Source organism: Phoenix dactylifera, chromosome 2 (assembly GCF_051530095.1).
Source record: "Phoenix dactylifera cultivar Ajwa chromosome 2, Ajwa_hap1_PhDact_Kaust_v1.1, whole genome shotgun sequence".
NCBI classification, from domain to species: domain Eukaryota; kingdom Viridiplantae; phylum Streptophyta; class Magnoliopsida; order Arecales; family Arecaceae; genus Phoenix; species Phoenix dactylifera.
In genome coordinates, this window is record NC_143191.1 from 56,206,141 (window position 1) to 56,232,705 (window position 26,565).

Consider the following 26,565-nt stretch of genomic DNA (forward strand, 5'->3'; position numbering starts at 1 on the left):
TCACAGTTTTGTCCCACAAAAGGGCCCTCAAGAGGAAAGGATTTCCACTTCCCATTTAAGACACAGAACCTTTCCGCTACTAGCCGATGTGGGACTAAATTCAAGGCCCCCTCCCCTCCCCACAACAGGAACTATTACTATGGCATCTACCAAGAGTGCGTGCTAAGATTCCAAACACAAAATACATCGAGGTGTATCTAAGTGAAATAGTGAAAGGCAGATGGCAGCTGTCCACTAAATTTCTGTGCTCTGAAGAGATGTTTTATTTCAACTAAGGTTTGGTGTTCTCCCCCTGCATCAAGATGGGAGGCAACTTGGTACAACTGCTGTAAAGCACAAACTGAGTTTCCACTGAAAGCCTGCCTACGATCTAAAGGCTGATCTGAGATTCATACGACGCTCTGTGTAGCTGAATATTTCAAAACATATCATATATTGGGGGCAAATATCGAGCAGAAACCCAGTAGCTATATAAGTAAAATAATTCAACAAAAACAAAAAGAGAAAAATCTTGTCATTAAAGATTTAAAAGACTCAAACAGAAATAGTTTTTCAGAAGGAACAGCAGCAGAGCAATCCATCCAAGTAGATAAAATTTCAGATATTAGGAGACGTCATGGTTGCCGAGACCTGCTCATCCTTAGCTTTCTTCTTCATTGCCGGTGAGTATCATCTCAAGAGTGAATTGTTGCATGGTGGTTGTCTCATTGGCCATGTGGATAATATTATTATGAGTTTGGGTCTGTCATTTTTGCATTTTGATTGTGTTTGGGGACATTAAGTGTTCACTGATATTGCTGAAGAACATTGACACTGCATACCTACATATCCACTAGTATATTGATATATAAGGCTGAGTTACAAGGATATGCCATCTCAGTATACTATATCAATGTTACCTTTTTTTCAGTGCTATGCCTTTATATGTTAAAGTCTGATATCCATAAGCTCACTCTATAGGCGTAGCTTGCAAATTCAAGTTAGCGAGCAGACTGTCTTGTGTTATGAATGGATGTGCTACATAGTACATGAGTACTACACTATAGTTTTATGCTTATTTTTAAGTGATTAATATCGAGCAGTTGTGAATTATCAATATGCTGATCTCAGATATTTCTTTGAATGGATATGTAGATGAAATGGATACGTATGTAAATTGGTGTGGCCAATGGTGATTTCTTGACATAGCAAGCCTAATGCTGCAAGGAATACACGGTGAAACTCAACTTGCAACTACCTCAGAAGGTTAGTTGGTGTGGGTCAACCCTGAAGGATCACATGGCTGTCCTCATCAAGTGCACATTTAGAGCCATTAGCCATCTTATGGCCTTTTTAACTTGCTCGCCTTGTATCACATTCAGTTTTATTGCCTTCTTGGCCTGATACCGGCTGCTTGTATCATATGATTCTTTCTTTGGTAGGATTCATATTATTCTTGTAGGAAATTGTGTTTGAAACTAAAATTTAGTAAGGGTGGGCCTTTGTTGAGCTAAGTCAAATACAAATTTGTAATGTTGGAAGGAAAAACAAAGAAAATTATAACCTTTGAATGTGGTTGCAGGCTGTATCCATGCCTACGGCCTCATATCTGAACCAATCAACAAAGGTCCCGGATTGAGTGGAAAATGGCAAATGGCAAACTGTAAGTAATTCAATGTTGAAGGATTTAGAAGGGATATCTCATCAATATGACTAAGGGCAGTTGATCCATACAGCGATACATCCTAAGCTTGGTGCACTTAATCTGCATGATGGTATCACCAATACTTGGTCCATGCTTCATCAAGGAAAGACTAACCAAGTTATTGGCTTGTCAGCTGGGATTAGGGTGTTGGTACTAGATACCCCATGTCAGTGTCGTGCAGCGTGTCGGGATTTAGCTATAGAGTCAAAGGTCCTAATAAGGGCAGATATAGTTTCTCCAGAAAAGTAAAAAAGGGAAAAAGAGGGCAGACTAAGTACAAGGCCAAAACTCGAAAATCACCTTAGACCAACTGATCATGCATGGTAGCATTTGTCTGAATTATTTCTTTGTTGATAGAAATGACAAGGTTCTACCTTACTAGTAGCAACAACAAAAGTGAAGGGCGGAAAGAATATGCCGATTACCTCGAAAATAGGAGACTGCATATCAGTCTTTTAAAAATGAGAGGAAGGAAACCAAGGTTCATGTTTTCTTTTGATTTGAGGTGTTAAAGGTCACCATCCAAGATATGCTATGCCTTCTAGCCTCCAAGTCTATGATGACATTTTGTGTCAGGACAGGAGGTATTCCCTCTCAAAGTCTTCCTTGGGCAGGGCTAGCTCCCCACAGAGCCAAATTCCACCTGCGTAGCTATTTGAAAAACTCAGTAGTCTCACCTTCTCCATAGTGTGCGTAGAGTCTCCAGTCTTCATATTTTTCCCCCCCCCGGAAGGATCCCGTCATCCTCCATTTCAAGTTAGAGTCCAAGCCGTCCACATGAACTTATATTAGCAAGAATCACCATAACCTTGTGAAGGAAAAAAAAAGTTAAAAAATCGAACCATTAGAAATTTGTCTGTCCATGGGCCATTGGACAAGTAAACACTGGAATAATAGATAAGCATCTTCTCGAGTGTTTTATCTCTTAGCACTGCATCAGAGCTTCTAATTACCCAAGCATAGCCTGTCTAATACCATCACCAATCATTCAACATCCTACCCAAACACCAATGCATGCCTCGGTGCTTGCAGTCACCAAGTATTCCATAGTCCTGAATCACCCTAGGTATTCTGTCAATCATGAACAGTGTAATGTTTTTAAGTGGATATGTTCTTGTTGATTTTCACAATTCCATTTAGATGTCACGATAAGACAGCCATTAGTCTCTCTTTCTTTTAACTTAGCAGCATCTCTTTATGGGTAGGATAAGGTCTCAAGGCTGTTATCTCAATCAACTAAAGAGCAATATTATCAAGGTTCATTTTTGTGATATTTTTCCATATTCTCTTCCCCTCTTCTGTTAGACTTCCACATCAGCTTTTTCATCTCTGTCATGCTTATCTCTTCATTGGTCCCTTCGGTCCAAGTCCAATCCCCTGATTATTTGTTCCTATGTATATTACCAAGATCTAAGACATGTCCTCTTGGGTACCTCTGAAGACGTGCCATTTAAGGTCACCAAGGGTCCCATCGTATACTTGTAAGACGGTGTTAGAATGTGCTTCTAGGGGCACTAAGGCCCTGTTTGGGGGAGCTTTTGGCACTTTCTGGCCCTCGAGCGTGGACCACGAAGAAGAGCCCCTGGACCGCGGAAAATTATTTTATGGAAAATTATGGAAAATAATTATGAAAAATTATTTTATACTAATAATTATAATATTTTATACCTTTATTTTTGTATTATACTATAAATATAATATCATATTATATTATATCATAATACATTAATATGTTATGTTAAATAATTTAATATTATGTTATATTATGGAAAATTAATTTATACTAATAATTATAATATTTTATACCTTTATTTTTGTATTATACTATAAATATAATATCATATTATATTATATCATAATACATTAATATGTTATGTTAAATAATTTAATATTATGTTATATTATGGAAAATTAATTTATACTAATAATTATAATATTTTATACCTTTATTTTTGTATTATACTATAAATATTGTATTATATTACATTACATTATAATACATTAATATGTTATTTTAAATAATTTAATATTATGTTATATTATGGAAAATTAATTTATAATATTAATTATAATATTTTATACCTTTATTATTGTATTATACTATAAATATTGTATTATATTACATTACATTATAATACATTAATATGTTATTTTAAATAATTTAATATTATGTTATGTTATGAGAAATTAATTTATAATATTAATTATAATATTTTATACCTTTATTATTGTATTGTACTATAAATATTGTATTATATTACATTACATTATAATACATTAATATGTTATTTTAAATAATTTAATATTATGTTATATTACCAAATATTAATTTACTCTAATAATTATCTTACTATTATGCTATATTAACATAATATTATTTTATATTACAATAATATTATACTATATCGTATATTTATGTATTAATTTATGTTATGTTTTATTATGTTGTGTTGTATAATACTATGCAATGTCCTTTATGGTAATTTTGTCATATAAAAGTACTTTCTCAGTTTGTTTACCAAACACAAAACAAAGTACCACAGCACTTTACGAATGTAGTTACCAAACAGCAAACAGCTTTTTATAACAGCTCTACTTCAGACAGCTCTACTTCCAACAGCTCTACTTCCAACAACTCTACTGCCAACAGCTCCCCCAAACAGGGCCTAAGACACCCTGCATGCACCAAGTCCGGTGCTTCGGACTGGGGACATGTTTGTGTTCCGCTGGCAGGCGACTAGATTGATTAATGACAACTAGATTGATTATCGCATGAATGTTAATTTTGATTGAGGCCGCTTAAATTTCTGTTGATCTTGAAAGTGCATTCAGTTTGATTGAGGCCCTTATCTTTTAAAATTTTGTCAGCATGTTTTGAATTTGGATTAGGGCTGGAAGTGGGCCGGGCCGGGCCGGGCCACACCTCTACCCGAGCCCAGCCCGAAATTATTTTCCGGGCTTCGGGCCGGGCCTAGGCCCGAACAGTTTTACAGAAACTCGGCCCGAGCCCGGCCCGAGCCCAATTGGGCCAGCCCGATTGGACTAAAGTCCGCTAGGCCCGATCACGAGCCCGAGGAGTAGCCCACTTCCTCCGCTAGGCCCGATCAGACGGATGGCTGTGATTGGCCGATCGGAGTCGGTCTCTTTAAATAACTCTCCTCTGTCCGTGTCTACGGTCTATCGCCCGATGCTGCCTGCTGGGGATAAAGCGATAAACTTTGGAGCTCGGAGACGAAGCCGCCATGGCAGCAGTTGCTTCCTGCCTCGATCTTCCTTGCAACCCGGCGGTGGAGAGACCCAGGTCTTCGCGGAGGTCCATCGTGTGCGAGGCCGGTACTCTTGCCTTTCCCCCACCGACCTCCTCCTTCTCCGCTCCTCCCTCCTCTCCCTCACCTCCGACTGCCCCTTCCCACCCTCATCCTCTTCCTTCCTCCGCAACAAGCTCGCTCAGGTCATCACCGCCCTCATCCGCTTCGAGTACCCCACCCTCTGGCCCTCCCCCTTCCTCCAACTCCTCCCCTGCATCCCATCCCCCGACGGCCGACCCTCTCGCTGTCGACATGTTCCCCTGCCGACCTCCTCCTTCTTCGCTCCTCCCTCCTCTCCCTCGCCTCCGACTGCCCCTTCCCACCCTCATCCCCTTCCTTCCTCCGCAATAAGCTCGCTCAGGTCATCGCCGCCCTCATCCGTCTCGAGGACCCCACCCTCTGGCCCTCCCCCTTCCTCCAACTCCTCCCCTGCCTCCCATCCGCCGACCCTCTTGCTGTCGACATGTTCCCTGCCGACCTCCTCCTCCTCCTCCGCTCCTCCCTCCTCTCCCTCGCCTCCGACTGCCCCTTCTCCCCGCCGACCTCCTCCTCCCCCGCTCGGGCTTGGGTTGGGCCCGGGCCGGGCCAATGAGATACCCGAGCCCGGCCCGAAATAGACATGGGCTTAATTATTCAGCCCGAGCCCGGCCCGAAATAGGAATGAGCTTAATTATTCAGCCCATAGCCTGGCCCGCGGGCGGCCCGACCCGATGGGCTTCGGGCCGGCCCGAGCCCACTTCCAGCCCTAATTTGGATTAACCTAGTCAGGGGCAGCGTTGAGGATGAGGGAGACAAGAAAGCCAGAGGGACTGCGATAACCATGGGATGAGAGGAAAGAATAGCTGCATCCACTGATCTTAATTTTTTGGGTTCTTGGGTGAGCGGGTTGGGGCATGGGGGCTCCAATAGTCTTATGTACCAGGATCAAAATTTTGTTGATCAGAGATTTTATGAACTTTGAAAACAATGCCTTCCCTCTCATTAGCTTTTCTTGATTCCTCCACTTTTTTAGGTTAAATAATACCTCCATTTATTGTGGATGAAACAAACTCTAATTTGAGTGTCGGGCCATTTGACCTATAATAATGTATACTTGATTCCCAACTCTTTGATAAGTTTTATAATGAACTGCAAATAAGTATATTTTAGGTTTTTCTCTCTAAAGGCAAATTTCTGCAGCAACAACTTTTATTTCTGTTTTATTAAGGTCATAGCATTGGGAAGCACGAATTCTAAACATTTGGATCCAAAAATAATAAGATAAAGTCAATTTCACTTGTTATTTAATTAGCTCTAGGTTTTATTGCATCTTAATTTTTGCATTTCTTCTTCTAATCTATTCAATGGATTTTTCAAATCCTGATTCAGATGTTTTTATGTCTTGTGGTTTCAATCGTATGGTTATTTTGTTTTGTTTATTATAACACCTTTTTTGGGCAGAAGGAGAAAGGAAACAAACATTCTGGCTTAGGAAGGTTGATGATATGTTCCCAGCTTCCATTAAAAGCCTTTTGACAAGCAGTATCGTTAAACAGCAGTTACAAGAACTACTTGTATCTGATACTAAAGACTAAGAAATGCATGCATGTTTCGAAACCCATTTTAATGGATGCCAGATCAAAGCCAAGGGCTAACAAACCCCGCATGCCTTCAAGGTGGACCTTATAAGCATGGAAGGCTACCCGATTAACCAACTAAATAAAATCTCAGTAAATTCAATTTAAAAGCAAAACTCACTCAATCTTCCAGGTATTAGGTAAGGAAAAATGTAAATAATAATTTATGCTCAACAACAATAATCCCAAGATAATAGTGTCACAATGTTCCAGCACATAATTTGATAACCAAACCAAATATAAAAGTAACATATACAGAATCCAACTAAATAACTAAAGAAAACTATATCTACTAGGAACTCGGAAGCAAGTCTATGCGTGCACTCCCCAAGCCCCATGTGATTCATGATTTAGAATCTGAAAATAGGAAAAAAAGAAAACAAAGAAAAAAGTTAGTGAGCAACACTAGCTCGGAAAGTAACATAATATTAGAAAATAGTGTCTAGATATGCTAAGCAAATGATAAACCAAAACAACAGTTTACAAACATAATATTAACTAGGAAAAAAAATTTATTTTCATTAAATCTCAATGAATGTCCTTTAGAAATTTACTTTTCATGAACTATTAATAAACTCAACATCAGATAATGGCCACATAACTTAGTGGCATGGATTAGATACTGAATAATAGGCATAACAGATATAAAGTACACTAGGTACCAGATAACAGATATCAAATAACAAGCATTACTCTAATTACTTGTGGCTCGATATTAAAATTAGTTTATCAAATTACAAATCGATAGAACAAATTAATTTAAAGCAAATTATTAACAAAAACACTAAGAAGTGTTATGTTACTTACTTGCCATAGCGAGAAACTCCAGCGCTCTCCTTCGCATGCGAAGCCTAGCATGTTCAATTAATCAATACAAATTCAGTGCATCGTTCATCAACCATCATAATAAATTATTTCTAAATTCCTAATTTCACCTTTAATGTCCAAATTACTTTTAGCTTTAATTTTTTATCCCACTTAATTTGAGACTACATAAATGAATAAAAAATTAGAGTTTTGACTAGAGCATAAAACAAGTAGATATAGTACGTAAAGAGTAATCACTAGCAAGGTCAGCAGTACTTCATTGAGTTAAATAGTCTTTTATCTTAATCTAGAGGAGGTAAAGAACTTTACAATCAATTTTCTTAAGTTCTGGATCAAAAGTGTTAAAACTCAATCAGAATTTGAGCAATTAGAACATTCAATCATGCAAGAAGTTTATTCCATTAGCAGTATCTCAAGGGATGGATATAACATAGGAAAGGGAGGGGAGAGGGAGCGACTTACATGAATTCAATTTCGTTCGGCAAGTCAAAATGAATGGAGGGGATGTGTCGGACCTTGTACGCATCCTCATTTCTGACCCTTTTGTTGAACTCATAGGACATATCTCTCAGGTCCAGTTCTCGAAGTGTGGTCACGTGCTGCAATCCCTCAGGAAGCATCTTCAACTTCTCGCATTTTGCGATAGTTAAGTGGGTTAGGCTAGGCATCGCCCCAGCCTTCACTCTCCATTCCTCTAAACTATGGACACCGAATAATACCAATTGTTGTAGTTGAGGAAAGCCTCTAGTAGAAGAACATGACATGCTCTTCCCTTTGTATGCATACGCATTTAGTTGAAGAAGCCTGAGGTTTGGTAGCTTGTCCAGCACCGGCATTGGGTCTTGCTCGAATTCAGAATGAATTAATACGAGCTTGGTGAGGTTTGGCGGGAATTGACTGCTATCAGGGCACTGCTGCTGTTGTTTGAGTAACAACCGTCCCCATAATGTCAATGAACGGAGCTGGTACAGGTTTGGTGTCTGAGCAAAAAGGACATCCCCAGGGATTATACGTTCGAGCAAAATCAGAGACAACGAGACGAGGTTGTCCATTTGCTTGAGTGCTTTTTCGAGTGACTCCTCAAACATTCTATCAACTGCTTTGTGAATCTCCTCTGTAGTAAAGCTTGGCGTAGTAACCGATTTTTTGATGAATCTTATGCCTCGTAAACGGACAATATCCATAGCATCCAGACCAAATTCAGACTCCTCGATTTGCAGAGTCTGCAAGTTTTTGTGATCACCACCTATCGGTGCGCTTAGAAACATGTGTAGATTAATATATACGTGCCTCAGTGTCCGGATTTTCCAAAATGATTTCGGAAGCCAATAAATGTATGTACCACTCACATCCAGAGTCTGCAGATTCAGGAGATGTCGGATGGAGGATGGCAGTCTCTTCAAACTAGTGTTTCTCAATCCCAGATATCGTAGATGAATCATGCTGCCGATCTGTTTCGGTAACTCCTTAAGATCTCTTGTGCCCTCGAGATCCAGCACCCTTAATAAGTTTAACCCATTCAAAAATCTTCTCCCATTAGTCAAAATCAAATTGAAGCCCAGCAGAGTGCGGAGATGTGGTGAGGAAACAGCAACCTCGTCATTTATACGATTGTGGAAAGCCGCACGATGACTCCATATAGATACTGCCATGTTGTCACTGCTGCAAATTTGAAGAAATCCATCCCTTCTGGCTTCCGATTGGCCAAATTCCCGTAACAGATCATGGATGCGTATGCTCTTAACCCGCCCGCCAGCCTTGCTTCTCTCGACAACCTGGATCATGCACCTCTGGACCAAATTATCCAACCAAACTCTAGCAGTTTCTTCCATTGTCCTTCTCTGCTCTTCCGGTATGAAACCTTCGGCGACCCACAACCTCACTAATTTGGAAGCAGAGATAATGGAGTCCTCTGGAAACGCAGCGATGTATAGAAAACATGGTTTTAACAGATACGGCAAGTCATTGTAACTTAAGCCCAATATATTGAAGCACTTCTTTCCATCTGGACCATCTTCCCAATTCATGCTCTGAGCTACACTCCACCACGCATCATAGGTAGAATCTTTTCTTGACAGAAGGCCCCCTAATGCCACCAGTGCAAGAGGAAGTCCACCGCACCTCTTTGCAAGTCTCTTGGCCAATTCCTTCAAATCAGCGGGGACATCTTGTTTTAGTGGAAATGCCTTCCTACACAAGAGTTCCAAACTCTGTGTCATCCAGAGTGTGCAGTTTATATGGAGGAAAGCTTGACCTGGCACGGTTTGCAACTTCCATCTCACGGGTAGTAAGCAGTATTCTGCTGCCGTTGTTTCCATTAGGAAAGAATGGATGCATTTGTCCCCAAACGTCAACACTCCATACATCATCCATCACGACCAAATACTTTCTGTCTCTTAGGAAATCACGGAGCTTCTCTCTCACTTCTTCTTCACCCATCTGCTCTAAGTCTTCTTCAGTAATTTCTGTAGTTGTTTCTTTCTTCTTTTTGATTCCCATTACTTTTTTCATGATGTCCTTCGCTAGCTCGATAACTCGGTAGCTCTGAGAAACTGAAACCCAAGCAGAGGTATCAAAATGTTTTTTAATTGCAGGGTCATTGTACACTTTACTTGCCAGGGTGGTCTTGCCTAGTCCACCCATACCCACTATAGAAATTACACATCGTGCTTTCTCATTCCCATCAAGCAATGGACACACTATTTCTTTCTTATCATTCTCGAAGCCTATAACATCAATGTCATCATCATCAGAGTGAGGAGAGGATTGTCTGAGTGATTGCGAAATTTCATCCACCGCACTACTTTTACCTAGATTAGCAATGCCATATGTGGCTCTGCTCTCAGAGATACCACGGATCTTTTCCTTTATTTTTTCAAGTTTACCACCAATTTCATGTAGGGTAATCAATTCACGAGGTTTGTGAGAGTACCTTGACATGGTGCCCATGAAGCCTCTCCTTTGGTGTCGCCTCTCGCCCATGTACTTGATGGTGCCTATGACGTCTTCTATTTCATATGCTACACCGCTCATCTGCCTTATCCAGATCTCCACTCTTTCGTCTCCCCTCCTCCTCCTGGACTCGGCATCTTTGAGGAAACCTTGCAATAGCTGCAGCTGTGGTTTCACCCATTCGACCTGATCTCTCACCCCACGCAAAAAAGCAGCTTCTTGTACGAGAAGGTTGGTAAGCTGAAAGACGACTCTGGCAACCAGAAACTCAGCCATATCTCCTTCCCTCTCTCAGCCCAGATGCTATCCGCCACTAACCCTCCGCCTGGGGGTTTTGGGGAGAAAACAGAATAAAGAAAAACTTTAATAAAGGGGGAAAAGAAAAGTAAGGAATATAATAAATTTTCTTCTCCCCTTGTTTGGAAGTTTTATACGGAAAAAGAAAGTATTTTCCTTTCTCTTATTTGAGAGTTCGGAGAGAAAAAAAAGGAAGGGGTAATTAATTCCCCACCCTCCAAAAGATCCTGCTATAACAAAAAAATCTAGTTGACCGGTCTTAAAATCTTCCGTCCAATATCATTACCAAGTTTAATTCCCGTTCCTTGAGCCCCTTCTATTTTAAAAAAAGGTCAAAAATGCCCCTGCCCTCCTCATCTCCCATTCTCAGAAGGAGAAGAAAAATACCCTCTCCTCCGACCACGGCCCGCCCCCGCCCGAGCTCCCTCCTGCGACCGCCTCCGACCCCCCTCCGGCGACCCCGCCCCCGCCCGAACCCCCTCCTATGGCCGCCACCGGCCCCAGCTCGCCCCCTCCCAAGCTCCCTCCTGCGGCCCCGCCCCTTCCCACGGCCCCGCCCCCTCAAATTACTGATAATCAACTTAAAAAACAATTATAGGAATTTTTACTAGAAAAGAACCCAAATAACAGAGAGTCGTCTAAATTGATACTCCCAAATAAAGGATATCAATTTCATGAAGTTATAAATAGACTTAATAAATTTAACATAAAAAAAAAACCTGCTTCTTTAGCAGACTTAAAATATGAAATAAATCAGTTAAAATTAGAAATATCTATGTTAAAACAGGAAAATAATCAGTTTTCTGCTAGAATAACCAGCTTAGAAAATAATAGAGAAAATCCTCAAAAAGAGTTTCTCTTAAAAGAAAAGAGAAAGGCTATAATTCAGGAAACAGATGACCTTCCTGAAAATTTAAACATATTGAATCAAATTACATACCAAAAATGGTATATAAATATTAATCTAGTAATAAATGGAACGTTTGTATTAGAAAATTCTAAGGCCTTAATTGATAGTGGAGCAGATTTAAACTGTATCCAAGAAGGACTAATTCCTACGAGTTATTTTGAGAAAACAGTACAGGCGTTAACCTCAGCCGGAGGAAATAAATTATCAATTAAGTATAAAATACCAAAAGCATATATATGCAATCAAGATATTTGTTTTAAGACGTCTTTTATTTTGGTTAAAAATTTAACACAAAATATCATTTTAGGAACCCCTTTCCTTAATGATATCATGCCAATAACAAAAATAGATAACTCTGGAATTTATACAGAGATACAGGGAAAAGAATTAGTGTTCTGGTTCATCACAGATCCACAAACCAAGATGGTTAATGAAATCAAGGACATACTCATAAAAAAGGAAAATCAATTAAATTTCTTAAAGAAAGAAATAAATATGTATGATATAGAAGAAAAATTAAAAAATTCTTACAATAAGAAGAAAATTAGAAAATTAGAAAATCAGTTCAAAAATGAAGTTTGTAATGAGCTGCCCAATGCTTTTTGGGAAAGAAAAAGTCATCAGGTTAGTCTACCTTATGAAGAATCATTCGATGAAAAGAATATTCCTACTAAGGCTAGACCAACCCAAATGAACCAAGAATATCTTAGATTATGTAAAGAAGAGATAGAGACACTCCTAGAAAGGAGACTTATAAGAAAATCTCATTCTCCTTGGAGCTGTACTGCTTTTTATGTCAATAAAAATGCAGAAAATGAAAGAGGAAATCCAAGATTAGTAATCAACTACAAGCCACTGAATAAAGTATTAAAATGGATAAGGTATCCATTACCAAATAAAAAGGATCTATTGGATAGATTGAATGAAGCAATTATGTTTTCAAAATTTGATTTGAAATCAGGATACTGGCAAATCCAGATTAAAGAATCTGATAAATATAAAACTGCATTACAGTACCATTTGGTCATTATGAATGGAATGTAATGCCCTTTGGATTAAAAAATGCACCTTCTAAATTTCAGAAGTTAATGAATGAAATCTTTAATAATGAAGAAAATATCATTGTCTATATAGATGATGTTTTGATATTTTCCAAAAATATAGATGATCATATCAAACAACTTAAACATTTTAAGATGTTAGTCCATAAAAATGGCCTGGTCATATCAGAGAGAAAAATGAGTTTATTTCAGACTAAGATAAGATTTTTGGGACATTATATTTCTCAAGGGAAAATAGTTCCAGTAGAAAGAAGCATAGAATTTGCATCTAAATTTCCAGATGAAATAATAGATACTAAACAACTTCAAAGGTTTTTAGGAAGTTTAAATTATGTATCTGACTATTACAAGAATTTAGCAGAGGATACTGCAATCTTATATGGGAGACTGAATAAAAGTCCAGTTCCATGGAGTAAATTGCATACCGAACAGTTAAAGAAAATCAAGTTAAAGGTAAGAAGTTTACCTTGTTTAGCAATAGCTAATACTAATTGGTTTAAAATTGTCAAAACTGATGCATCAGATATTGGATTCGGCGGTATTTTAAAACAATTAGATCCAAATCTCAATAAAGAGATACTTGTGAGATATACTTCTGGGAAATGGAATCCCACTCAAATGAAATATTCTACAATCAAAAAAAAGATGCTTTCAATAGTTAAATGTATTTTAAAGTTTCAGAGTGATCTGTTAAATCAACAATTCGTGTTGAGGATAGATTGCACAGCAGCAAAACAGATCATAGAAAAGGATATTAAGAATCTAGTTTCTAAACAGATCTTTGTTGGATGACAGGCACAATTGTTGTCTTTGATTTTAATATCCAATACATAAAATCTGAAGAAAATTCTCTTCCTGACTTTCTAACACAAGAATTTCTGTAGGGATGATTCCTCTCAGAGGAACATATGCTCGAGGAAGAAATTCTTCTCGAGGAAACAGGGGACGGAGTGCCAATGCACTTCCCATGAATACAGCGAATTTGCTGTTTCATAGAGAACCAGAAAGAGTATCACAGATAGTGGACTTAGCAACCTATCTTAATCAGCAAAAGCAAAGAGAGGTTGAGCAACAGCAAAATGCTACAAGAGAAAATCTCTCTTCTACATCATCTTCTAAACCGACGATGAAAGAGGTGCTTCAAGAAAGTACTATTGACACCTCATTCTTGCAAAATAGTTGTGAAAAGATTATCATGTATTTGGGTCAAAATGATATCCCGCAAATGGATGACCCATGGTGCATACGTCAAAAATATTTTGACGATGAAGGATATCCTTTAATGGATGGTAAAACCAGACAGATGATGGAGAAGATATTACTCCTCACTGAATCTGTGGAAATTACTCATAATTTCCATAATAATAATATAAATAATTTTATTAATTATAGTAAGTGTACTATCTGCAGGATTATACAACCACAAGAATGGGGACTGGATCCTAATAGGACTATGTTGATAAAAAAATATGGTCATGAAGCCACAACCACCTACTGGGACTACATCGAAGCTTTTACTAACATGTTCTATTATGAAAATCCCAAGAAAAAGCATTCTTGGTTTTTGCAGGTACATCCTGATGTCCTGGCCAAACCCATTCCAGGATGGTTCAACAAATGGTGGACTTTCTTTGGGCCTGAGATAAAAATATTGCCTAAAGAAATATCTAAGTTCTTTGAAGAATGGGTTGATATTCATCCAACCATCAATAAAATGATAGATGACCAGATATGTACTGGAACTTGCCCGATGATCTATTTCATTGAAAATAGAATCCCGTGGATATGGAAATGGACTTTGTCCACTGAATTTGATTGCGACAATATCCCAGTATTAAAAAGGAATGCTCTTTACAAATGGTGGGTTGGCATGCCCAAAGATAAATTAGATGGTATAATTATTACCATTAAGGAAAATCTTTCAAGGAGAAAAAAATATTTGATTCTCCTCAAAATTCCAGCCACACCGTCCGCACCTCCCAGCGTCCACGGCATCTTCCCATCGATCCCGGATCGCCTTCCATTCCATGTGCGATCCCGGATGAACACCTCCTCCTCCAGCAACTGTCGCGTGATCCCTGCGTCTTCCGTCCGTTCCAAGCCGCGTCAAATTTCCAGCAGCCCAAGATGTCATCCTCAATCCCAAAAGTCTGAAATCAAGGAGCTGCTCCAGACCCCCTCCATGGATCAGGCTCCCGTGTCCGCTTCGTGTCCTTGCAAATCCCCCCAAAACCCGCGACTGTTACTCCTCCATCAGCTCGAGCGATCTATAAAAAGGGGGGAGGTTGAGGTGAGGAGGAGAGCTGGGGGGGTAGCCAGCTGGTCCAAGGGAAGAAGAAGGGAGCTCGGCTGGTTCACAAGAGAAGAACAGAGCATTGCTCTGTTTCTTTCGGGAAGAAGAAGTAAAAAAAAAATTATTATTTTATGTAGTGGTTCACTGTGGGAGAGAAAGGGAAAGAAAATGATTTTCTTGTTTTTCTTTTATTTGTAGAAGGAGGAAGGAATAGGCTTCCAATCTTCATTTTATTTTTGTAAGTGTCCTTTTATGCAATCCATTATTGTAATTTTCTTTTAAGCAATTTTTGTTCTAGGGTCAAGTTAAATTCTGTTTTTTTAAGCAATACATTAAATGTTCCTTTATGCAATTTGTGTTCGCTTCAATCTTCTTGTCTTCATCCGTTTTAATTTATGCCAAAGCTTTTCTTTTCCATTAAATATATAAATACTTTTCGAATTTAAGTACCTGTCTTTTTGTTAATTTTAATTAGTAAATCATTCCATATCCCCAACATAATGTTTTTCTTTTATTATTCAAAAAATCGCTTTTGAATCCGAGTGAGCATTTTTATTTTTAAGCAACTCCAATTGCCTCCCTGTGGATTGACCTCTTACAACCACTATTCTTCAAGTAGGAAAGGTAAGAGTAAAATTGAATTTAAACTTTATTCGTCGGTTCTAACAATGATCTGTTTAGCATATTTTTAGGTAAACAGAAATCAGACGAACAGAATTTTGGCGCCGCTGCCGGGGAGGCAAATCGAGAAGCAAGAACGATCACGAAGATCACATCGAATTTTGGATTCCCGGAGTGAACGCACTCTGGTAGTAAGTTTTTATTTTTATTAATTTTTTCTATTTGGATAATTTCTAGTTCATAATTTCGTAGTTATTAAATTCTAAAATTTAAAATTCAAAAAAAGAGATAAAAAAATAAAAAAAATTCAAAATTCAAAAATTTAAATTCAAAATTTGAATTCTGAAATTCAAAATTTGAAATTTAAATTTAAAAAAAAATAAATAAAAAAATAATTAAATTAAAATAAAAAAATAAAAAAAATGAAAAATGAAAAAAAATATTATTTTTGCTAGTAATTGATAAGGTGCAATCCCTCAAGGTTATCATACCTCTATTGGGGCTCCTCATGGAGTAATCTCCATTTCTGCCTTTCAGTCTGTTTTCCTCTGAGAGTCGACTCTGGCATGATTAGGGTGTTAGATGTATGCCCTAGAAGCCAATCTGGCTGACACATTGTTAATTCTAGGGACATAATTTTATTTTTGACTATTTATTATTGAATAAATAAAAGGCATCTTTTCATTCATATTATTTATGTGTCTATGAATCGTCCAAGAAATTAATAAGATGATGATGCATATTCTCAAGAGTTGAAAATTTGAGCCATATATCATTGGTGATTAATTTCTAAATGCTCCTGATCCATGGATCATCACGAGGACGGTGATCGATCCGATCAGTGCACAGATCACTTTTCTTCTGGATGGACGAGACTTGAGTCCACAGTGTAGGGACACTGAAGTGATAGTGCAGGTGCTTGTTAGAGAACAAGGGTACTGAGCGTGACCAAGACAAGAAGTCACTTGGATGTCTATCCATTCGTCAGTGACTTGCTTGATGTTGCAGTAGTATGACTGGTCCTTTGACCTGCGGTGCTTCAGCTACTCACAGTGAGGTTATTGTAGTTTGACTACACGTATACATGGTCTCTAGTCATATGGGTCCTTGTAGTGTAGATTGGCTGCAGTAAGTTCACTGTAGGAGTAGGGTATGCACTCACATGGAATCTATCGACCTTGATAGAAGAGGAGTGATCCTATGTGATTTGTTAGACTGAGTTCTAAGACCTTGGCTAGGGCAGTAAATATAAAGTGGAGAAAGAGTTTTCCACTAACGAACTCGAGTCGAATAAATCTTGACATATGACAGACGAATGGGTTTGACGAGTTATCCATGACCTTCGTCCAGTAGGGATCCACGATAGTAGGACTGTATCACATGATAACTGCACCTAGAGGTTCATCATTCTATTCTACTGGATAGCCACTACATGCTGCTAGGTGTCACTGGTGGATGGTGGGACTCACAGGGATTATCTCGATGATCGATAAACCCTAATGAGTAGTGTTGGAATCGTTCCAATCCATTGAAAGGAGTTTTCAATGATATTATGATAGAGATCATAATATATCTCACTACCAGTCAGAGTAGAACCTATGGGGTCACACACAGTAGAAGTATTGACCGATCCGATGGTTGAATCGTGATTAGAAATCACAAGTAATTAATTAGATTTATATTCAGTTGAAGAAGGAACAAAGAGAATTAATTAATTAGACTTAAACACAAATCCTACTTCGAGTAGGATTCCTAGAGTTCTAATTGGATTAGGACTGGGAATCCTAGTTGGAGTAGGACAGGGATTCCTACTTGGAATAGGATTCCTACAATCCTAATGAGATTAGGAGTTTTGAATTAAAATTGGATTCCTACTTGGAGTAGGATTCCTAGAGTCCTAATCGGATTAGGACTTCGGATTCAAATTAGAGTTCTAATTAGATTAGGACTAAAATTAAATAAGTCCTAATTGGATTAGGGTTTCTTAAGTCCTAATTAATTATTAATCCAATGAATCAACATGACTCCTAATTGGGTTAGGATTGAAGAGTTCAATTGAGTCATGGTTCATTCAAGTTCTAATTGGATTAGGACTAGTATAGATTGAACCCAATTGATTCATGACTTGGTTAAACCCTAATTGGATTAGGGCTAAGCCAGATTAGAGCCACCCAATCCTCATTAGATGAGGATCAGGGCAACACAACTCTTGCTTGGTGCGGCAACAAGAGGGGCCGGCGCCCCTCTTGGAATTAATTCAAGGGAGCTCCTAAAAGTTAGGAGCTCCACTTGTTATTTAAAGGGGGCTTTTGGGGGGCTGACCTAATTGATGAGGAGCTCTCCCCTTGTGGCCGTACGCCCCCCTTCTCCTCTCCTCTTGGATCAGCCGCCAGCAAGAAGAGAGGAAGACCCTTGGCGGTCTCCTTCTTCCTCCTCCGTTTGGGATTCAACGCAAGGGAAGGGAAAGGCTGCATCTAGCCTTTTGGATCTTCTTCCTTGATCCTTTCATCTTCTTCCTCCTCCCTCTAGCATTCAAGGGTTGATTGAAAGGGAGAAAATCAGCCATCTAAAGTTGTCTCTGCAAGGGAGCTAGCACCCCGGGGAGACAAGGAAGCTTTGATCGGTTTCTGCTTCGTGTGGATACCTGTAGAGACCGGACACTTGAACGGCTTCAAGCGAACCTTTCATCCTAAACCACGAACATCAGTTTGCGGTGATCATCTACCCGCACAAGGTGAAGATCTGATCTTCTAATGTTTCAAAAAGGTTTTTAATCCTTATCTATCTACGAACGGTTTTTGAACAACGTTCATGCGATGAACGGTTGATCCCGCACATGCCTCTTCCGCTGCATCTGAATTTTTTTGAATTTCAGCGGCATGATCGGGGTATTCTAACAGTGGTATCAGAGCCTAGGCTTCGTAGATTAAGGTAAGGATTAATTATTAGTAGGCTTATTAGATCTGAAAATTGAAAGATTATGCATGCTGAAAATTTTCTGCATGCAGATTTTTTCTAGGATGCTGATTTTTGCATGCTGATTTTTATATGATAAGATGATGATTCTAATTGCATTGTTAATGGGATTACAAAGTTTAGAATCATGATTAGCATGATCAGCAACCTATGTCATAAGATAATCAATTAGTTTTCAGATCTGAAAATTATAATTGCTGCATGTGGTGATGATCATAGGATTCAAACCCTTTTGGTATCAAATGTAATGACCTGCGATGTGATCTGTAATGTCATGTAATTTTTCAGATGCTTGCATGCATCTTATTTAATGTTTTGAGAGGCCTGCGTGCCTCCTAAAAGGGAGATGTAATTTATTTTTGTTTTTATTTTATATCTGGTTGTATTTCTGTGATGTGATGTACGTCAACGATCAAGTCGAAGATGATGCATGAGATGAGCAGGGGTCTAAGTGGTTAATGGCGATTGGATCAAGAGTTGGTCAAGGATCGAATCAAGGAGGCTTGGAACCAATTCAAGAGTTGAAGACCAATTGATCGATTGACGTGCATGTGCTTGTAATACGACCTAATTAGAATCCATGATCATCACCCATTTAAAGTTTAGCTTTAATTATTGCTGCGATTATAACTGCCTGCAATGTGCCGTTTGCATGTGATGTGAATGAGAGTCGGGTAGATAGGTTTACATGTGATGTAGCAAACCCAATTGATACCTTAATTAAAACCTCCTCAATCAAGTCGAGAGTGAACCAACATGAGCAAGTCATATTAGATTAATTGATCTGAACCCTAATCAGCCTTGGCTCCCACCCTTCCCACGCGATTGAGGTATTGTTTCTTTCTTAATTTCTCTCCGGTTATTTACCTGTTTGGAGATTCCAATCTCTTCCTATGAAATTCTTGATCTCGACGTTTCTTTTGGATTTTTCTTTTTTTTTGGAAAGATTTTTTTCAGATTGTTCTGGCTTTGTTCCCGTTTTATTTATCCGAAATAATCAGATGCTTGTGTTTCGAGATGATTTCGTGTTGTTTTAGATGAATCGGTGCATGATTTCTGGGTAAGTTATGGATGTTGGGTTGGTCTTGTAGTTGAATGGCATCGTGCTCCTTTGAGACGTTCTCAAAGATGAGTGATTGCTGTGGTCCTGGTATCGATCTCAAGATTAAGCTTTTTGGCTAGTAGTTAAGAGTAATTTTTCTTCGAGAGCCGATGCGGGATCATCCTTGAATCACCACTACGATTTTGGTATTGATAACTTATTTTCTTGAAGTCAACATCTTTCTTCTGAGTGCATTTTTTGGTCACTTATGGCTATAAGTGTCACGCCCCGAACCCAGCACCCGGGTCCGGTACGCGATCGGCCGCATGAGCCCTAGAGCAATGCCCTAAAGATCATGCAAGGCCTAAGATGAACAAAAAATCTAATAAAATCCACAATTAATTCATTTATTCAGATAGACAAATCCAACATGTCCAGATAATCAAATTGATTCAATTACAAAATCTTCAAATGCTCATCATCATCAAGAAAGATAAACTAACTAGCTAGCTAATAACTCTGATACTCGTTCTCTGCGCCCAACCCATCCATGTATGCATCCTGCAACTCTGAAAGAGAAAAAAGAAGGGGGTGAGCTTTACAGCCCAATAAGAACCCCTACACATCCATACCAACACAATAGTAATATGAATTTTGAAAACCACGGCAAAACGATGCACACTTCATGAGATCATAAACCAGCTATCAAAAGACTCAAGTAATCAATATAAGTTTGTACGTCAAACATCAATGAAAGTCCAGTCACACAAGAATGATATAGCATAGGATAACTCATATATATTCATTACTGTATTCATTTTTTTTTTCCCATTCTATATTAACTTGATCCGGATCAATTATCTTTCCGACTTTGGGCCAAATTTCGGTCACGTTTCCAGCCCGTGACAGGGCAACCAATAGTGTCACACTTAGAGCCTGTGACGGGCAAACCAACATTGTCACACTTAGAGCCTGTGACGGGCAAACCAACATTGTCACACTTAGAGCCTGTGACGGGCAACCAATAGTGTCACACTTAGAGCCTGTGACGGGCAAACCAATATTGTCACACTTAGAGCCTGTGACGGGCAAACCAATAGTGTCACACTTAGAGCCTGTGACAGGCAAACCCATAATAACGAGATGGCCCAAAGTCAATATTCATTTAATCAATTTCACATCCACACATCAATCCCTTTTTATTTACAACTATAGACTAATCCGGTCACGTTTCCAGCCCGTGACGGGGCAACCAATATTAACAAGGTTAGTCTATAGCACCACATCCATAAATCCAATTATACAGGTGTAGGTTATGCACATGCATGCATCATAATATCAATCACAAGCCAACACAATCAAAATATAGTTTAATATAACAATTTTGATTTGTCTGGATCATAGCATATTAATTCGGATCGTAGCATATTATACATATATAAGTATAAAAATATTTATATTATGCAGGATTGGCGTACAAGGATTCTTACTCTTTATTGAAAAACTCAGACAGACTAAACACCCGCCCTCACGGCGATCTATGAATCGGAATCCGCAGAACCCTACTCAGCGTCCTCTTGTCCAACAGATTGTTCCCCTACAGAACCAAATCAATATTAGAAATTATCCAAGATATATATATATAAAAACCCAAAACTCTCTATGGATCCTCTTAAAGGTCCACTAGTATCTAGCGCCCCAGGACTAACCAACAGTCCATGATCTCCCTATATTGAACTAGAGAGAAAACAAAGCAATAAAAGGGAGCAACTAGAGAGGAAGAAAAAAAAACAAAGAATTGTTCTCTCTCTCTCTCTTTCTTCCTTCTTCCCGTCAATAAATTAACAGAGAAGAGAGAGTTGGCTCTCTCTCTCTCTTTCTTCCTTCCTTCCTCCCGATTGGAGGGCAAACTCCATGGCGGCAGCCCATGGTCGGCACCATCCCATGACCGACGGCCTCGGCAGTGCCGGCGATGCGCCATGGCCGGCAACGGCTGGCCGGAATAGAAGAGGAAGAAGTCGCACAGGGGCTCGGCTTCTCCATCAATCCAGCGGATTACCGGCCGTATTCCCAAAGAAACAATGGCCCTTAGACAAAGGAGAAGGAGGAGAAGGACCTTACCTCGTCTCCGGTGAGCTTCTCCGGCAAGCCCGACGGCGAACAACCCAAGCCTCTCACGGATCGCCTAGAACTCCAAATCTCTCTCTCCCCTTTTTTTTTTTTTGAAAGGATCTCTCGGTTGGTGCCCTAGGAAGAGAGGGAGGAGGTCTTGGAAGAGGATTGGCCCAAAATAGTAGGGTTTGATCCCCTCCTAAATCTCTCCTTCCGGTGGATTCGGGAGGAGGGGAAAAAAATTCCCGAAACAGGGGAGGGAGAGTATTCAACCGGAAGACTCCCTCCCCCTTTTTTTTCACATGTTGGGCCGCCCTTGCTCAGAGGCCGGCCCAACTCAAACGTGGCCTTTACATTCTCCCCCCCCTAAAAGAAAATTTCATCCTCGAAATTGACATACCTGAGGTTTCAAAAAGCTGCGAATACTTGACTCTCATCTCTTCTTCGAGCTCCCAAGTAGCCTCTCTTTCCGTATGATTATTCCATTGTACCTTCACAAAAGAAATAGTTCGATGTCATAGTACCTGATCTTTTCTGTCCACAATTCGTATCGGGATCTCCTCATAGGTCAAATCTTCTTGAAGATGTAATGGCTCATATGCTACCACATGACTCGGATCTGGAACGTATTTCTTCAACATTGACACATGAAAGACACTGTGCACACTGGATAAAGTCGGGGGTAAAGCCAGTTGATATGCCACCTCCCCAACCTTGTCCAAAATCTCAAACGGACCAACATACCTAGGGCTCAATTTGCCACGAATCCCAAATCTCATCACACCTTTTGTGGGTGACACTCTCAAGAAAACATGATCTCCAATTTGAAATTTCAGTTCTCTCCTTCTATTATCAGCATAACTCTTTTGGCGACTCTGAGCTGTACGAAGTCGTTCTCTGATCACTTGTACCTTTTCAACAGTCTGTTGTACTATCTCTGGGCCTAACAATTTTCTCTCGCCCAAGTCATCCCAACAAATAGGCGATCGGCACTTCCGGCCATACAACGCCTCAAAAGGAGCCATTTGTATACTTGCTTGATAGCTATTATTGTAAGCAAACTCTATTAGTGATAAGTGGCCATCCCACGCTCCTCCTAGATCCATGACATAGGCTCTCAACATGTCTTCCAAAATCTGGATGGTTCTTTCTGACTGTCCATCGGTTTGGGGGTGGAAAGCTGTACTGAAGCTCAATTTGGTTCCAAGAGCCTTATGAAGACTCTTTCAAAACTGTGATACAAATCTACTGTCTCTATCTGACACAATGGTAACTAGGACCCCATGCAACTTCACAATATGCTCTACATATAAACCTGCCAATCTCTCTAAGGAGAAACCGACTCTGAAAGGCAAAAAGTGTGCTGATTTGGTTAGCCGGTCAACAATTACCCACACGGCATCATTACCTCGTAGAGTTTTTGGCAACCTGGTCACAAAGTTCATGGTGATATGCTCTCACTGTTGGGAATTGTGTCCTAAAGCCAATTTTTTAGTTGTAAGAAATTGAATTATGTATATGTTTTATTAAAATGAATAAAAATTTATTCTGGCAATTTTCTATTCATCACAAGTATTGCATCTTCAAATTGAACTCCTGTGTATTGTGATGAAGTCCTTAGGACTAATTTAGTGGATAAAAGAGGTTTTATCATTTAGTCCTTAAACTAGTTCGCGACCAAATGATGAGCTGTCAATTGGACGATAGCTATGTCAAGTATAGGTTGTTGTGTGCCATTTAGTTGGTTGTCCTCTTAAACCAAGGAGTGTGGAGACACTGTATGGCATACAGGTGAGATGTAGGAGTACATCGTCACTGAATAGTGACTCACCTACGTAGCACTCCACTGTCGGGAGTTAGCTCGTAAAACGTATGGGCATAAGTACCCCTTAGACCTGAGACTGTCACGGTGACTTGCAAGCAACTCACTGTACTTAGGCACTGGATGACCTGAATTTCTAATTCAGGGATCGAAAAGATGCTGGGTGCAGTCAAGTACTCGCGAAGTCTGTGTATAAGTCAAGATGGGATTGACCGCTCCAGATTTTAGGAGTTGATGTCTCACTGTATTTCAATTCAGTAAAACCTTGGCCAGGGTAAACCAAGTGATAAGTCACTTGATTTGATTAATTGAAATACACTATGAATGACCGGACCCAGAGTTCGACAGTCCACTCTGAGGTCATCTTGAGCATCGATGGTCATAGGGATGAATTATGCAACAACCATACGTCTAGGTTCTTGAATGTTGCTTTGCATATTCGACCTATCCGGACGTCGGGTATCATTGCTAGATGGTCACCTCGATTAGTGCATGGAGTAGTCCATGTACTACCGGCTTAGTGTTCGAACCTATCGGAGTCACGCACATTAGTCAAGCTAAGTAGGAAGGTCTTGACCCAATTTAATTAAGAATTAAATTGTGGGTCATTTGGAATTTAGTTCTGTCTATGTTCCGCTAGCACTGAACATGAGGTACATGCTAAATTTCATGGATGAACAACTATTTAAGTCTGTATTTCGGGTCAATCAAGTTTCAATTAATGTAATGGAACTTGATCAGGACTCAATTGTTGAGATTGGATTTGATTGGGTCTAAATTACTGTAATTGGGCTCGATCATGATTTAAGTGGGATTTAATTTCGTATTTGTTCTGATCTAAGTCGGATTTGGATTGAGCCGAAACTGGACCCAATTGAATTCTCCATGAGTCGGACTCATGTGGAATTTTTTCTGAGTCAAAAATCATTTAAATCGGCTGTCAATTTGGATTAGAACCAAATAGGCTTGTTTTATTACAAAATAGGCTAACCCATTTCCTATTTGGCTAAATCCATTTCAATGGTTAACGGCTGACTTGGTTTTTAAATCCCATGGACCCGTGGACCACTTTCCCTCATGGACCCTTAACACTTTTCTTTGTGAGCCGCGATGGAGAAATGCTGGGAGGAGAAAACAGAGCCTTCTTCCTCCCAGCTTCGTCTCCACACAGCGCCACCGTCTAGCCTCCGTTTGGCTTGCCGTCTGGACCGGAATGTTCGGTTTTGAACTGGCTACATTCCGGTTCATTTAGATTTTTGAAATCTGGCATGTTTTCATGGATTCACTAGTTTTTTTCCACCGTTTGTTTTGAAACAAGCGTTATGAAATTCATCCATAAATGAATTCTTTAATGCTCGGTCAATAATGCCTCTTAACTCCTCTTAGCGTTGGCCTATTTGAGGCCACCGTATCATCTTGAAGATGTGAGGATGAGAATTTTCTTGAGAAAAAAATTGTCAGACAGAAGGGGAGATTTGCTTCTGTGAAGAAGAAGAAGAGAGAGAGGGAGTCCTTTCTCCTCCTTCCTTCCATTCCCTCTGTGATCTAGGGTCGGTCTAGGGCCGGTGTCCTCTCCTTCCTTCCATTCCCTCTGTGATCAAGATCAAGAGACGGGCATCAGTTCAGCTCAGGCGTATTGTGAAGAAACGGGAGGAAAGAAACCGAAGGAAGAAAGAAAGAGAAGAAATAAAGAAATAGGAAGGTCCTTTTTCTAGATTTCCTTTCTTCCAAGGGTCCTTTTGTAAAAGATTGTTTTGCACGAGTAAAGACATCATCCAACCTTCTTGCGAAGCTTGACGTGCGTGCGAAGTAGAGGGCTTGCAGATCCAGGCCTTGCAGAGCTACCTTCAGGGATCTAGATCCAGATCCAGATTCAAATTACCTCGACCAACTTCCGCTACGGACTTGAGGTAATTTTACATAAAAGTTAAATTTAATATTTATAATTGTTATAAATAAAATAAAAAAAATTTAAACTGATTTTTCATGCCTAGCGTTCGATTTTATCGGACAACTCGGGACATTTTCCCTTCACCCACTTCCATTGAGGGATAAGTAGAGACTGTAATGGTCCCGCAGGTCTCTGATGTTCTGCCTTTACCTGTTGACATACTAGACACTGAGCTACAAATTGAGCAATATCCTTTTTCATACCACTCCACCAAAAATGTTTCTTTAAATTCTGATACATCTTTGTGCCTCCTGGATGCATCGTATAAGCCGAGCTATGAGCCTCCTTTAAAATTTCATTTCTTAATTCTGGAACTTTAGGGACGCACAACCTGCTACCGAATCTTAAGGAACCATCCTTATGCACATGAAATTCGCTTTGAACACCAGACTCTACTGTTCCTCTTATCCTCTGTAATTCTGAATCCTCTTTTTGAGATGACTTAATCCTCTCAATCAGGGTAGGCTGCACCATAAGATTAGCAAGTCGTACTTGAGGATCATGCAGTCGTACTTCAATTTCATATCTCTCCAAGTCCAACAAAATGTTTCTTTGTGTAGTGATCAGAGCTGTTAATTTACTTGAAGATTTTCTGCTTAGAGCATCAGCCACAACATTTGCTTTTCCCGGATGGTAATTTATAGTTAGGTCATAATCCTTTAATAGCTCTAACCATCTCCTTTGCCTCAAATTCAGCTCTTTTTGAGTATAGATATACTTCAAACTTTTGTGGTCCGTAAAAATTTCACAATGTTCACCATATAAATAGTGTCTCCATATTTTTAAAGCAAAGATCACAGCTGCTAACTCCAAATCATGAGTAGGATAATTCAGCTCATATAATTTCAGCTGTCTAGAAGCATAGGCTATCACTTTCTCATTCTGCATAAGAACACAACCAAGGCCCCTGCGTGATGCATCACTATAGATGTTGAAGCCTCCTGTTCCAGATGGAATGGCCAATATCGGAGCTGTCACCAATCGTCTTTTCAACTCCTAAAAACTCTGCTCACAATCCTCCTTCCATTCAAATTTTACTTGCTTTTGGGTTAGGCGAGATAGAGGCATGGCAATTCGAGAGAATCCCTCAAC

General features: G+C 39.5%; 1 long non-coding RNA gene and 1 pseudogene across 3 annotated transcripts in view; one reads left to right on the forward strand and one right to left on the reverse strand.

The window, feature by feature from the left end:
• The window catches only part of LOC103698078 (uncharacterized), a 36,909-nt gene that overhangs the window by 1,671 nt on the left and 8,673 nt on the right, over positions 1-26,565 (forward strand). The window contains exon 1 of one of the 2 annotated variants that reach the window (XR_016399621.1): positions 19,314-19,376. The exons of the other annotated variant lie outside the window; for it this stretch is intronic. This is a non-coding gene — a long non-coding RNA (uncharacterized LOC103698078). Of the gene's footprint in view, positions 1-19,313; positions 19,377-26,565 lie in introns of those variants that run through there. 2 annotated transcript variants of the gene reach the window in all.
• On the reverse strand, positions 5,963-10,744 carry LOC120105522 (putative disease resistance RPP13-like protein 3; annotated as a pseudogene). Its single transcript, XR_016399619.1, has one exon. The product of XR_016399619.1 is annotated as a putative disease resistance RPP13-like protein 3 (transcript).